The sequence below is a fragment of the Callorhinus ursinus genome, unplaced genomic scaffold, assembly GCF_003265705.2.
Source record: "Callorhinus ursinus isolate GAN/ISIS: 27379988/994484 unplaced genomic scaffold, GSC_fseal_2.0 scaffold2, whole genome shotgun sequence".
Lineage (NCBI taxonomy): Eukaryota > Metazoa > Chordata > Mammalia > Carnivora > Otariidae > Callorhinus > Callorhinus ursinus.
This window is the reverse complement of record NW_027397064.1, coordinates 97,207,021-97,222,591: the sequence shown is the minus strand read 5'-3', so window position 1 is coordinate 97,222,591 and position 15,571 is coordinate 97,207,021. Positions and strand designations below refer to the sequence as shown.

Below are 15,571 nucleotides of genomic sequence, written 5' to 3'. Positions count from 1 at the left end.
CCTTAACAGAGTCCACTGATTCAAATGTTAGTCATCTGGAAACACCTTCACAGACACAAGGCAGAAATATGTTGAGGGGTGCCTGGGTGGCTCAGTCGTTAAGCGTCTGCCTTTGGCTCAGGTCATTATCTCAGGGTCCTGGAATCAAGCCCCGCATCGGGCTTCCTGCTCAGCGGGGAGACTGCTTCTCCCTCTCCCACTCCCCCTGCTTGTGTTCTCTCTCTCACTGCCTCGCTCTGTCAAATAAATAAATAAAATCTTAAAAAAAAAAAGAAATGTGTTTAATCTGGGCATCCCATGGCCAGTCCAGTTAACACATGAAATTAACCCTTACAAGTCCACTCCTTGTCAACTTGGTACCCATATGCATCTCCTTAAACTATACCCAATCTCCAAATGAAGACAAAAACAGGGTCATAATGCTACCTAACCTGATACAGCTATCCTGCATTCAACTAAAAATACACAAATCTTTTCCTCAGAAGAGGAAGTAAAGTCCTTGAATGGTGTTTACTATTCTTAATATCACATAAATTAAATACTAAATGTAAAGTTGATATATATATATACACATATATATGCATATAATATACACATACACATATACACACAAAAATATTCACAATAAAATAATGAGGAAATACTCATGATAATTACAGTGTTTATTTCTGTAACTGAGGACTATAATTGGGCTGAATTAGATAATATTTGGCTTTCTGGAGAACCTTGTACCGACCTTGCAAAATATCACCTATCTGGTACTATAATTAAGTTTCAAAAGGTCATTTCATCATCCAATTAAGCCAGCTGCTTGAGGCTGGTAGGGAACATGATAAGACCAGAAAATTCCATGAACACGGGCCCACTGCTGCACTTCCTTTGCAGTGAGGTGGGTTCCTTAATCTGCAGCAACACTGTGTGAAATACCATAATGGTAGATAATACATACTGTAAGCCCATGGATGGTGGCTTTGGTGGAAGCACTGAGTGCATGGAAGGCAAGTCCCTATCCAGAATAAGTGTCTATTCCATTAAGAACAAAATGCTGTCCCTTCCATGATGGAAATGATTCAAGGACATCAACCTGCCACCAGGCCCCTGGCTGATCACCACAAGGAATAGTACCATATCAAGGGCTCAGCATTGGTTTCTGTTGGTGACAGAGTGAGTACGTAGCAGTGGCCACAGCCAAGTTTGGCCTTGGTGAGTGGAAGTCCATATTGTTGAGTACACCCATAATCTCTTATCCTTACCACCATGGCCACTTTGTTCATGAGACCTTTGAGCGATGATAGGGGTGACTGGGGTAAGAGGCTGACTTGTATCCACAAAGCTGAGGTTACCCTTTGGTAAGTATTCATGTGGGACACAAATGTCTTCAGGATTTTTCACATGCAGAGAGGTCTATCCACTTGCCTCTTCTCCAGATTTCTTTACTGTGAATTTTCTAATCCTGTCCCTCCCAAGTCCCTGACCATTCACCAAACTATTGTCACAATTGATGCATCCATATATAGTTTCAAGTCTGATACTTTTTCCCTCCAAGAAAAGTGAACAACAAGGTACACTGACCAAAGTTCTGCCTGTTGAAAGGATTTTCTCTCACCATCATCCTTCAAGGATGTCCCAGAGAGGGGCTGTAGTGCTACAGCTATTCACTGGCAGGTGGTATCTGCACATCCTGCAGAACCATCTGCCAATGAGGCCCCAGTTTTCTCTTCTATCAGCTGATCCTAGGACACTCCCCACAAAGCCTTAGGTGAGAGAGAACACAGATTGGCAGGAGGGGGGATCATGGATATTTGGGTCACATCTTCCTGTAACTCACTTGTGCTTTCAAGGCCTGTTCAGGCCTGATCATCTATATACAACTTCTATTTGATAGTAAAGTGTTGCTGTGCCCACCCAACTCCATGGCATGGTGTGTCAGATAACACCCAGTTTATGGTGGACACTTCAGATTACATAGTAACTTGGCGGCTCATCATTAAGCCTTTAGTCTCTACGAAGGCCCAGTAACAGGCCAAGAGCTGTTTCTCAAAAGGAAAGTAGTTATCTGTGGAAGATGACAGGGTCTTGCTTCAAAATCCTAAAGGCCCGTGCTGCAAAACACCGTGGGTCCTGGCAAAGGCTCCAAACAGCATTCCTATTTGCCACTGGTATGTCAGTGGTATTGAATCTGGTGGATCCTATGACCCAAGTGGCAGAGGAGTTTGCAAAGCACTCTGGACATATTGCAGAGACTTCTCTCATTCTGGGCCCCACTCAAAACTAGCAGTTTTTTTGGGGGGGCGGTAACTCAATAAATGGATTAGAGTAACACACCATATGAGGAATATATTGCCTCCAAAATCCAGAGGCTTACTAGGTGTTATGCCTTTTTCTTGGTTGTAGGAAAGGTCAAATACAAAGATTTATGCTTGACTTGAGAAGGAATATCTTGGCAGGTCTACACCACTGGTCCCTAAGAAATTTCACTGAGGTAGAAATCCCTTTAATTTTAATAGGATTTATTTCCCACCCTTTGACATGCAAATATCTTACAAATAAGTCTACAGTAGTTTGCCACTTCTTACTCACCAGGTCCAATCTGCATAATGTCATCAATGTAATGGATCAGTGTGTTATGATATGGAAGGAAAAGGAGCATCAAGATCCCTGCAAACTAAGTTATGGAATAGGGCTGGAGAGTTGATATATCCCTGAGGTAGGACAAGGAAGGTATATTGCTGGCTTTGCCAGTTGAAAGAAAACTGCTTCTGGTGGGCCTACGGACACGTATGGAGCAAAAGGCATTTGCAGATTAATAGCTGTATACAAGGTACCAGGGGATGTGTTAATTTGCTCAAGCAATGAAACCACATCTGGTGCAGCAGCTGCAATTGGAGTCACCACCTGGTTAAATTTACGATAATCTGCTGTCATTTTCCAAAATTCATCTGACTTCTGCACAGGATAAATAGGAGAGCTGAAGGGGGGGGTGTGGTGGGAATCACCAACTTTGCATCTTTCAAGTCTTTGACGGTGGTACTAATCTCTGCAATTCCTTCTGGGATGTAATATTACTTTTCATTACTATTTTATTAGGTAAACACAGTTCTAATGGCTTCCAGTTCGTCCTTCTCACCATATAAGCCCTCACTCCACAGATCAGGAAACCAGTGAGGGGATTCTGCCAGCTGTTAAAATGTCTATGGCAATGATGTACTCTTGAACTGGGGAAGTAACCACAGGATGGGCTTGGGGACTCACAGCACCCACTGTGAGATACGCCAAGCTAAAACACCATTGATCACCTGACCTCCATAAACCCCTACTCTGAATGGTGGCCCAAAGTAATGTTTTGTGTCTCCTGGAATTACATCAGTTCAGAACCAGTGTCCAGTAGTCCCTGAGAGGTCTGATTTGTTCCTGTCTCCCAATGTACAGTTATCCTAGTAGAAGGCAATAGATCCCTTTGGGGAAGGCCGAGAATAAATACTAATAAATTTTTGGTAGTGTCCCAGAGTCCTTCCTTAAGGGGACTTGGCTTTTCTTCATTCAAGGGATTTTTGTTCACTTGATCTAGAAGTTTTCTGCTTCTACATATCAAATAAGAATTTTGTAGGGTTTCTATATACTTCACTTCTAGGAATTTCATGATCAGCTGGCCAGTGTCATAGGTTTGCATGAGTCAGATATATTCCGACTGTTGCTTTGATTCTGCTGTTCATTTCTGTAACCCCCCCTTGCCTTTAGCGGTTGTGTGCCAACACCTCCTCGCTACCCCCCCACACACACTCCAGGATCCACTTAATCCCACTGCATTTAGATCTCCCAGTTTGGCAACTGCCATTCCCACTGTGAAGTCTATAGAGAAGAGTGATCATAATGCTCTTCAAGGATCCTGGGGCTCCCTTCACATACTTATTTCTCACATGTTGGTGAAAGGCATGTCTTCTGGACCTTCCCAGTGTGGGTGGGTAGGTCTTAAGTGACAAATCCACTCTAACATGCCAATCTCCCTGAGACTTTGAATCTCTTCTATATTAGACCAAAGCCTGTCCGGCATCACCAAATCAACTCTTATGGGCCATCTTTTGGTCCATGTTTCAGCCAACCAACCAAACAAACTGTTAGAGGTCTTTCTAACTCTCTGAGCTGTAACCTTCAGTGTAGAATCTCTGCTTAGTGAGCTCATGGTCAATAAATTCTGCCTGATCTAAATTTAAATTCCTTCTGCTATTATCCCACACTCTTAGTATCTATCCCCATGTTCCCTAGATTTCTGTCTTTATAAATTAGAAAATTTAAGTATTTCTCTTGGAGTGTAACATGCGTCATCATGGGTCACACATACCTCACCTTTAGAAATTTGCTGGGGTGTGAGTCTAGTTACAGGTCTAGAAGCAAAGTGGGGTCCTGACATAAATATTGTCTTGCATGGCAACTCTTTCAGGGGAGCCATTACCATTTCCTCCAACAATGCAAAGTTAATTCCTTCAGTGGAAAGTGGAAAGGCCCACACCACTGTGGGGGGAGAGGCTAATACACTGGGGACAAGGATGCTACTGCCACTGGAAAGGTGGGAAGTCCACTTCCTCCACTGGTAAAGAAGACTCATTAGAAATTAAAGGCTCAGTGTCATCAGCTCCATCAGGATCTTCCCACACATCCTCCTCACAATTTATGAAATCTTACTCTTTCCCTATAAATGCCCTCAATTGAACAGCAGGCACCTAGTTGATTCTGGAAGTTCAGCTTGTGTTGTAATTCAGCCAATCACAGGATGAGGTTTTTGCATTTCATTTTCAGCAATTTTAGTCTTGAAGCTTTCACTCCTTCAAGGCACACCTAGAAGTTTTTAGGTTATTTGTGCTTGACTTGAGCTATGAATTCAAACCCTTGAATTCCACTTTTTACCACTTTGTCCAAAGACATTAGGAGGAACCAAACAATGTCATTATATTCCTTAGTTTTCCAAATATTTTCCAAAGGATTATACATAGAGTCACCCAGTTCCCTTTTTCTTCTATTGGTTAATTAGATATCTAACACAGATATATTGCATATCTTTATAAATTGTTCATGCTATGGATGATAATAGCTCTTCTACCAGAAATAGAGTTATTAGCATCTTTAAATATAATCAGATGAGAACAACTGCAGAGACCCCAGAACCAATTCAGAAAACTCATCCTTAAAATTCTATTCTTCTAGACCCACTCTTGGTATCAAAATCTGTTAGGGTTCTACAGAGAAACAGAAAAAGTCCAATCTCTTTCTCTCTCTATATATATCTATTTATAGATCTTTTTTATTTATTGTGCGGATTGGTCTCACATGATGATAGAGGATGAGAAGTCCAACAATCGGGCATTTGCAAGCTGGAGACCCAGGAAAGCTGGTGGTATAATTCAATGTTGAGTCTGAAAATAGGAGAAGATTAGATGAGATGTCCCAGCTCAAAAGTGAGGCAGGAAGGGGTTCCTTCATTCCCTCCACCCTTTGTTCTACTCAGGCTCTCAATGGATGGGATGATATCCACCCACTTGAAGGGAGCCATCTTCTTTATTGAATCCACTAATTCAAATGTTAATCTCATTTGAAACACCCTCACAGACACACCCAGGAAAAAATGTTTAATCTGGGCACTCTGGCCAGTCAAACTGACACAAAAATTAACCATCACAAGTAATTTGTCAGTTTTATGAAAAAGTTCAGGCCATCCCTATTCTACTCTTGCTTCTGTCACTAATGATCTGTATTACCCAGGAAAACAATGTCACTTTTTTGGATCCTGATCTTTGCTTTTGTAGCAAACACATATTGTACATAGTAACTATAAGATCCTATATCCCTCTTGGGATCAAAAATAAAGATATTTAAACTCAAGTGTCAGAATTTAATATTTTTGTTGTGATTCCTTTCAGTTTTGAAATGGCTACATTTAACCTGAAAATATTTACTTACACTATACTGCATCTCTTCACCTTTTAAAGGAGTGGGAAGCTACCCGTCATGGACTGTTACATTTGAAAGTATATTTTAAAGGACCCAACTGACATTCCCCTTTCTTGAGGAAACCAAGGATCAAAACAAGGAGGTGAGTTTCCCTAAATTTACATACACTGAAACCCAGATTTCCTAACTGTATACTAGGCTTCTGCCATGTTGACTTAATGTATGTGCTTGGAATGTGCTGTATTTTTCTTCTCTTTGGGTATTTAGCAAGTGTCCAAATGGTTGTGAAATATTTGTTGCATAAATAAATGAGTAGATGAATGATTTGTTTGTGAGAAAGATTAGGTATTCTAATAGAATTTAATGGAATATTTATTTTCTTGGCAATGTTACTGTATCTACTTAAATGTCCTTTACTTTAGAACGTTTCCGGTGAGAAAACAAATGCACAGATCTACGTGGGTTGACTACGCCAATGGGAAATAGAATGGGTGTTGTTTTTCCAGACACATGGATATCGGAAATGACATTTCTTACTTTTTATTATAATGGTTTTTTGTTTTGTTTTGTTTTGTTTTGTTTTGTTTGCTTCCTGCAAGTGCTGGGGATTGCACTGATGTAAAAAGGTCATGTAATAATATTCTGGCATATATAAGTGGGTAAACTTACTAGCAAACTTCAACCAGCTATTCCTCTTGTTAAGGCTCTACAGATAATCATTATAGAAAGGAAAATCCCCATTCTAACAATATTCATAGTCCAAATAATAAATAGCATCTGAAAATGCTAGGCATTAATATTTTCTTATGTAACTTTAATTTTTATTATCAAATTTTATTAAATATTATGCAAAATGCAATAAAAACAGGTCTAAGGAGGGCAAATAGACCTGAGAGAAAGAGATTATAATTCTCAAAGATATAGGTTATGGTATATCATTCCCCCTTCAAATCAATGGACTCAATAAATAATATATATTACAGGTTAACTATATTACAGAAAACTCTTTATGTTCATGAGCTGTTCTCAAATAAATGGAATATATGGGTGTTAGAGGTTAATGTCACAGATATAATCTAGACCTTCATATGGATCATGAAAATCCTAATGTTTGGGCTTTCCTCCCTAAAGTTTTCACACTTCCAACATTTTTTGAGGTGAAATTGACACATGAAATTAATTATTTTTTTAAGATTTTATTTATTTATTTATTTGAGAGAGCGAGAGAGAGCACACGAGCAGGGGGAGGGGGAGGGGCAGAGGGAGAAGCAGACTCCTCGCTGAGCCAAAAGCAGATTCTTAATGGACTGAGCCATCCAGGTGCCCCAAAATTAATTATTTTAAAGTGAATAATTTTGTGGCATTAACTATATTCACAGTGTTGTGCAATTACCACCTCCATCTAGTTCCAAAATATTTTCATCACTTCAAAAGAAAACTCTGTGTCTATAAGCAGTTATTCTCCATTTCCCTCTCTCCCAGTTCCTGGCAACCATGAATCTGCTTTCAATCTCTATGATTTATCTATTCTGCATATTATATATAAGTGGAGTCATACAATAGGTGACATTTTTTGTCTGGCTTCATTCCCTTAACATAATGTTTTCAAGATTCATTCATGTTGTAGCATGTATCAGTATTTCATTCCTTTTTGTGGCTGAATAATATTCCATTTTATGTCTATATCACATTTTGATTACCCATTCATCCACTGATAGATATTTCCTGTGCTTCCACCTTCTGGCAATTGTGTAGAGTGTTGCTGTTTACATTATCTACATGTACTTATTTGAATTCTGTTTTCAATAGTTTTAGGTACATGCCTTGGAGTGAAATTGTGGAGTTATATGGTAATTCTATGGTTAACTTTTTGAGGAATCATCAATTTTTCAAGTTGCTGAACCATTTCACATTCCTCTCACCAATGCATGAGTGTTCCAATGTCTCTAAATCCTCAACAACACTTATTATTTTCCTTTACCTTTTTAAGTTACAGTCATTCTACTGGGTGTGAAGTAATATCTCACTGTGATTTTGATTTGCTTTTCCCTAATGACTAATGATGTTGAAAATCTTTTTATGTGCTTACTGGTCATATAGATCTTCTTTGGAGAAATATCTACTTTTTTTATTGCCCATTTTTTATTGGGTTGTTTCTCTTACTGTGGTTTGAGTTACAAGTGTTATGTATTCCAGACATTAGACCCTTATATGGGAATCACAAATATTTTCTCTCATTCTGTAGCTTGTTTTTCACTTTATTAATAATCGTCTTTGGTACACAAACATTTTTAATTTTGATGAAGTCCAATTTATTTATTGTTTTTTCTTTTGTTGTCCATGCTTTTGGTGTCATATCTAAGAATCCACTGCCAAATCCAATGCTCACGACATTTTACCCATATGTTTTCTTCTGTTAATTTTATATTTTAGCTTCTGTGTTTAGGTTGTTGGTCCATTTTGAGTTAATTTTTTATATATGTAAAATAGGAGTCCAAATTCATTCTTCTGCATGTTGCAGAACCAATGTGTTGAATACTATTCAATTACCATCGAATAGTCTTCATTTTCTTGTCAAAAGGCAATTGGCCATAGATGTATGGGTTTATTTCTGGACACTCAATTCTATTCTATTGGCCTATAAAGCTACTGTTATGCTAGTACCACACTGTTGTGAAACTATTGCTTTTTAGTAAATTTGGAAATCAGGAAATGTGAGTCCTCTGACTTGGTGCTTTTCTTCAAGATTGTTTTAGCTATTCAGGTCCTTTGCAATTCTACATGGATGTGAGAATCACTTTTGCCATTTCTGTAAGCAACGTTGTTGGAATTCTAATGGGGATTGCATTTATATCTTAACAATATTAAGTGATCCAATCCAAGAACCTGCAAAGTCTTTCAATTATGTAGGGCTTTGATTTCTTCTGACAATGTTTTAAAGTTTTCAATGTACAAGGCTTTCACCCTCTTGGTTAAATTTATTCCTAGGTCTTTTATTCTTTTTGATGCTGTGATAAATGGCACTGTTTTCTTTATTCCTCTTTGGATTGTTCATTTTTGGTTGAGAGAAACACAGCTGATTTTTACAGGTTGATCTTGTATACTGCAACTTTGCTGAATATGTTTTTAGCTTTTCAGAAATTTTCTAAGTATGCATTCAGTGCTGACAAGGCAGGTGACATTCCAAAATCACCAGTGTACACATGCACCTTTGAATTCCCTAATTTCCTAAAAAAACTCTCTCCCATTTTTCCTCTCCTGGCTTCAGTGCTTTATTTGTTTGTCTGAATCATAATTATTTGCCCCCAGCAGCCATGGGTTGTTTATTTGCCTTACTACGTTTCTGAGGAATGTCAACCACCACTATTTTACTCTGTGTTCTTTTTTTAGGTGAAAACAAAAACAAGCACCTTGTACTTAAGTCAGTACTTAAGCTGGGCATCAGGACAGATTAGAAGAGACAAACACAGTTCTTTGTGAGTAAGGTCTGCTCTTCTCCACTGTGCTGGGGACAGGGATGGGGCAAGGGTAAATAAAAATGCCATAGAGCTTTACAGCCATTTTTAATTTGCTTTTTTCTTAATCCAGTGTTTATTTGGATGCTTTAACCTCCCCAGAATTCTGACCAGGTTGGTTCTAACAGTTGTGTTTGATTTTTTCAATGTTTCTATGGAGAAAAGCCCTTGGAGCTTGCTTTTTCACTAACTTCCTTCTTTTAAAAATATAGGTCCATCTAACTGATCTCGATACCTTTCTTCTCCCTCGACAGACTCAAACAACTCTGTATGCATTTTGAAGGAGATTTTAAATAATTTAGTTGGAGTTCTTAAGGTCTGAGTTCAAGGAACATATTTGTTGATTCCTTTTATTTCTGAGAAGAGCTTTCTCATTTTAGAAAATACTTCTCAAAACATTCAGAGAAAAAAATCCTTTCCTTCTTGTTACATAATGTTAGAGTTTCTGGTTTTGGTTTTGGGTTGTGTGTGTGTGTGTGTGTGTGTGTGTGTGTAAACACATCAAAACAGATAAGCATACATAGAGTGCAATGTCTCCTGATCTACTCTAAGGATATACCATTAGGATACTACCGCTTACTTAGGTTGATAGTAGAACAAAAGAAAAAGTAAAACTTGGATGAATTGTGCTAGAATAAGGGTGGCTCCACAGTTTTTCTGAGGTTGGTATGGGGATAGAGTCCATACAGCTACTGTCTTAGTCTCCATGCTATGAGAAAGCCAAGCTACAAGGAGATGCCACCTCTAGACGCTTTGGTTGATAGACTCAGCTAAGCCTAGACATTTGAGTAAACTGTAACCACCTCAGACATTTGAGTGAGGATGCATTCAGATGATTCCAGCCCCCTGCACTGGAGTCTTCCCAGCTAGGGCACAGGAAGAAAGGCAAACTATGTCTACTGTCCAAATTCCTGGTCCACAGAATCAGTGAGCATCATAAACTGATGTTTAGTTTATGACACTAAATTTGAGGAGCTTATTGTTCAACAAGAGATAACTGGAATGATAGTCTAGAAATAAGACCATCATCTTATAGAATTCTAAGAGTTAAGAGAGAAAATGAATATAAACAATCTGACAGTTTCTAACAAATAACAAGTATTCACCATTGTTAGGCCCTCACCCACCATGCCTAAGGAGTTTTGCTCAAATTAATCCTACATGGATGACTGAGAGTCATGCCCATTGAACAAATAAGAAACTCAAGTCCTATCTACTACATCCAATCTCATCCATGCTTCCCCAAATGGCTAGCATACTGTGACCTTGTCTTAAAAAAAAAAAAACTTAGGTTTAATTCACCAAATGGCTCATACTTACATAAAACTAATTTCCACAGAAACACTTCTGATACATTCTCTTCTATGAGCAGGTCAATTATGCTGAAAAGGAAAAAGAGTTAGAGTTAATAAATCCATCATGGACTTATACTGGAATAATCATGTTTTGATTTTAAGAGAAATGCTAGCTCACTTTTGGAAAATACCAATGTTTTGTACATTTCATACATTCTTTCAAAGAAAAATGACTGTGATAATAATTTTATATTTTATGACTATTTAACTTTCTCTGAGAATAATTACAATATAAGCAGTCTACAGAATGTTTTTCTGACAGCCCTTCATCATGCACTTTACACTATAGTAAGGAAGAATATAATTTTTATAAGGTCTGACTTTTATATTCTTGTTACTATTTAATGTGGACATAAGAACTGAGATACAGATAAGTTTGAAATATATAGTTTTGTAAAGTTCACTTTGATATTACCAGCGAAAGAGGCCCTCAAGGAAATAGGAGAATAGGTAATTGAGTCAAGAAAAGTCACTGGGTGCCTATAGTATTCCTCTCATAAACAGGAACATGAGACAAAAGATATCCCATTACAGTGTATCCATCCACTATTGAACATTTCCTAAGTGTATTATATGTGTTACAATGGAAGGAGATAAAATGAAGTTCATGTGTATTTACGCTTTCTAAAAACTTTTAATCTCATTGTGGAGAAAAGACAGATGAAGCAGTTAACATAAATTCAAAAGCAGCATAGGAATTAGAGATAAAATATGAGCTACTGCAAGCAAAGCGTTAAGGGCTTTGGAAGAAGGGAGTTAGCAATGCAGAAAGAAGTAGCCACAGAGTTCATGGTGAAGGTTGAACTGTATCTTCACTTTGAAGGAAGAAACACACTTACATTGTAATCTTGAAGCGCTGAATGTCAGAAATTGTCAAAAGAAAATATATGTACAGAAAATCGTTGTTCTATGATTTAAGATCTACATTTTTGTAAAAGTGTCTTATTTTATTGAAAAGAAAATTCTTCCCATCCTCTGTGCCCCTAAGATATCCTAATACTTACACATGCCTTAGAATTTTATTGTATTAAAATAATCTATGTGTTTTTCTCTTTCATTGCATCATGGATCTTTTGAAAGCAAGGGCCATACCTGATTCATGTTTCTGTTTCTCACATTTTCCATGGAATATACTAATTTATATAAAATAAATTAAATAGATCTCAAGTAGTTAAGTCAATCACAAAATATTGTATTGGTGGTAAAAGGCAGAACTTGAGCTTAAATATAAAGTATTTTGGTCACTGAAGTCCATGACCTTTTCACTCAAATATGCTGCTGGCAAAAACATATTCTAAAAAATATACAGTTAATTCAAATTCTCTTGCTCAACCTCTGTAGCCTATGCAACAAAAAGACAACTGATTTGAATTACTTCCTAGGTACAAAAACCACAGATGACTAAATCAAGTAGTACATAAGTAGACAAGAGAAGAGAACCCAGAAGTGTTCTAGCTCCATGAAAAGGAGGATGACCACAAAGAACAATAGAAATAGAGAAGAGGAAAGCCTATAACTCCCCTGAGCTGCAGAAGGAGAGGACCAACAGCACAGAAATCACAGCTTGTGACACTTAGTCATGTAGCTGAACCAGGTACCCACTGGTGAGCCTATGTTAAGAGACATTTCTGACTCTGAGAAATTATTTATTTATTTATTTTTTAGAAAGAAGAAAATATTCAAGTGTTAATCTTTGGTGAGTATTTTTTTTTTCCTTCCAGACCAATGGAAAAATAACAATTAGACTGTGGCTCCTACTGGAGGTAATTTCTTCAAATGCCCCCTCCTCTGGCATCAGCCTCCTTTTGGGGCTATTTCATGCTGCTTTGGGTTGCCAAATAATCAGTGGCATGGACTCAAGCCAGAGGAGGTCATTCATTTTGTGTCATATGTTTCAAAATACTGATTGCTTCTGGATCTGGCAGAGAACTTAGGGAAGCAGAGATGGTACTTGATTTTTATTCTCTGACTTTAGTTTTCCCAAATCCGTAAGGTGTTTATTAGTTGATTTGCACAGTTTGTTCAATACTTTTGTGTGAAAGTATTGAGGTTTACCCTCAAAGATCTGTTATATGTGTTTTTGAAGAGACCTAATTTGGTAGCATGTTTTCTTTGTACAAAAATAAAGTAACTTAGGCTTTAGTAGTTAACAAGATGAGAAAAGTTTGCCTTAATGTGAAAACCTGCATCATGTCTGTGTAGCTGAGCCTGGGGACACATAGGTCCACATGCTGTTTCCCAGTTAATCACAAGAACTTGGCTTGGATGCTGAATACTGATGACAAGAGAGCTATAATTTGTTTCTCTTTAATCAATATAGTCAGGCTTTAAGTCTAATTGCCATTGAGTTAAAACACATGCTACTTTTCCATGTAAAGTCACATTTGGATGCGATTGCTCTTCAAAATGGAATTTTTGTATTTGCCTCTTTGCTACTACATGTAATATAAGACAATTCATACATACATCTTATTTAAAGGATCATAGAATTACAGGCCATCAGAGTCATAGAGAAATCTGAAATGATTTTAATTCTTTAACTCAAGAGACATTGATTGAGTACCTATACTGGGCAGGCAGCAATCCAAGCACTGGGGAGAGAGCTGTGAAGAGAAGGGGCTCCCAGCCCTCAGCAAGCCTGCCTTCCAGTGGGTTGGGGGAAGGACAGGAAGTCCATTAACAAATAGAGGATGAGATCATTTTACTTAGCTATCGATTCTATGAAGAGAATGGGAAAGATTGGGGGGGGGCAGAGAGCAGAAGGGAAGAGTAGTAGCTAGTTCCAACTTCTATTCAATATAGGAATCTCCATGATCACCCTGCTGAAGGGAAGGGATCATTTTGCCTTAATGGGCATATCTTCTACCCCTGAAACTTTTCTTTAGTGGAAAAGTGAAGTGAAAAAAGTGAAAAGTGAAAAAAATCACCCCTCCCTCATTTCCTCTGCCCAAGTATCATGGGCCTTGCCCAGTTCAGGGTTCCAATAACCCCTGTCATTAAATGTATAGCACCGATTGCAGTTATTTATGTACATATTTTTCTCTCCCAAAGACCATGTGATGTCCTTAAAGTAGGAATCAGGCAAACCTGATTCCTTTCTTCTTCTTTTTTTTTTTTTTTTTAATTTTTGTATCCAATCTGTCTAGCAGAGTTTTACTACCAGGTATGCAATCAATACAAATGTTTAAAGAATGAATGAACAAGGAAACAGGGCATGAGCCAGCTATTCTGTTTTATGAACAACTCTATTTCTTAGAATATTTATCCCCTACTAAACTTTAAGCCTTCTCTCTCCAGCTTCCCCTTGAGCATAGTTGCTCTTTCAGAAGCACATGAAGAAACCCACCTGAAGATGCCAGCCCATCTTTCTTTCACTCCCTCTCATGCCAAATAACATGTAATATTTTCAGGGTAAATAGCCGCTGTTGTTTACCTCTCTTTATAATATTTAAAGTCGTAACATTCTTGCCAACATCCTCATAATTAACTCTAGCTTTTTAGCGCTCCTTTCAAAGAAAAGGTCTTAAATAATGTAATAGATCAGCTATGTTCAGAGCATCCCAAAGTCCACTGGTACAATTACCTTTTACTGTAAATAATAGTGGGTATTTTAAATGCCAGGTTACAAGACCTGAAGATAAAATAAAAAATAACAAAATTAAATAAGTCAGTATGAAAATACAATATGACTTGGTATTAGAAATGCACTTACTTATTTAAAATCATTCAATTTCCTTTCTCTCTTCTAGGTAACATGGAAGTGAAAATGGATTTTGAGACATGGTAAATTTAGAATCTTCATAGGAATACACAATACTATATAACTGTGTGTACAAGGATCATCCCTATTACAAGCTGATGGAGGAGGAGAAATATGCTCATTTTACTGGTGAGTCAGCTTGTATTTTGGGTGTAAGACAAAGGTCACTGCAGCTATACTAAAGACTCACTTAGAAGTTGTAGAAAGATAGCAGTAAGGGAAAATTGAAAGGAATTTAGTCTGGGTACCTGGTATGCCACTTTCTGTGTAAGAAGAGTGGCCTGAGGTTGTATGTGTGTGTGTGTGTGTGTGTGTGTGTAATCATATATATATATACATACATATATGTATGTACATACATATATGTATATATATATGAATACAGGTGGTGGTGAATGGCTTGACTGGTTTAGTCATGGGTCTGCAAGGAGGTAGGGAGAAATCATGAAAAATCAGGGTCAAAGAAGTTTGAGAAAAAGGCATGTAATTGGCTGGACCTATGGGGATCTGGTATGAATATATATCACATGTTAACAAAAACCAAAGAATATCACTTATAGATGAAGTGCTAGACAACAAAGGAAACAGGACTATGTTGTCAGTTGATGTCAGCTAGCCTCTGTCATTACCACCCCAATGCTGGGAAAGTGGGTACATGAAGAAAGAGAACATGTTAGCAGACACGGAGGCCATGCACAGGCCCAACACCAAGAGGTTCCATTCATCAAAGCTAATCTAGCTATTGGTACTGCAAATGGCTGATCCTGCAGCTTCAAAGATCCCCCAAGGACCTCAACCAAGTATCTGGAATCAAGTTGATTATTCTGGATTATTCTGGTGAATCCAGTAGAGTACAGGGTAGATTATAGAGGTTGCTTTTCGTAGGCAACACAGAGCCTCCCCCTTTGCAGGACTGAAGCTTGCATTCTTCCTGTGGCTGACATTGTTGGTGATTGCCAACTCTCAGCCTGGTACCCCCAGGTGCCCCCTCAGAACTT

General features: G+C 38.0%; 1 pseudogene; it reads right to left on the bottom strand.

Annotated features, from left to right (window-relative positions):
- Positions 1 to 662: 662 nt before the first annotated feature.
- LOC112810784 (uncharacterized) lies at positions 663 to 3,670 on the bottom strand (annotated as a pseudogene).
- Between the last annotated feature and the right edge of the window lie 11,901 nt (positions 3,671 to 15,571).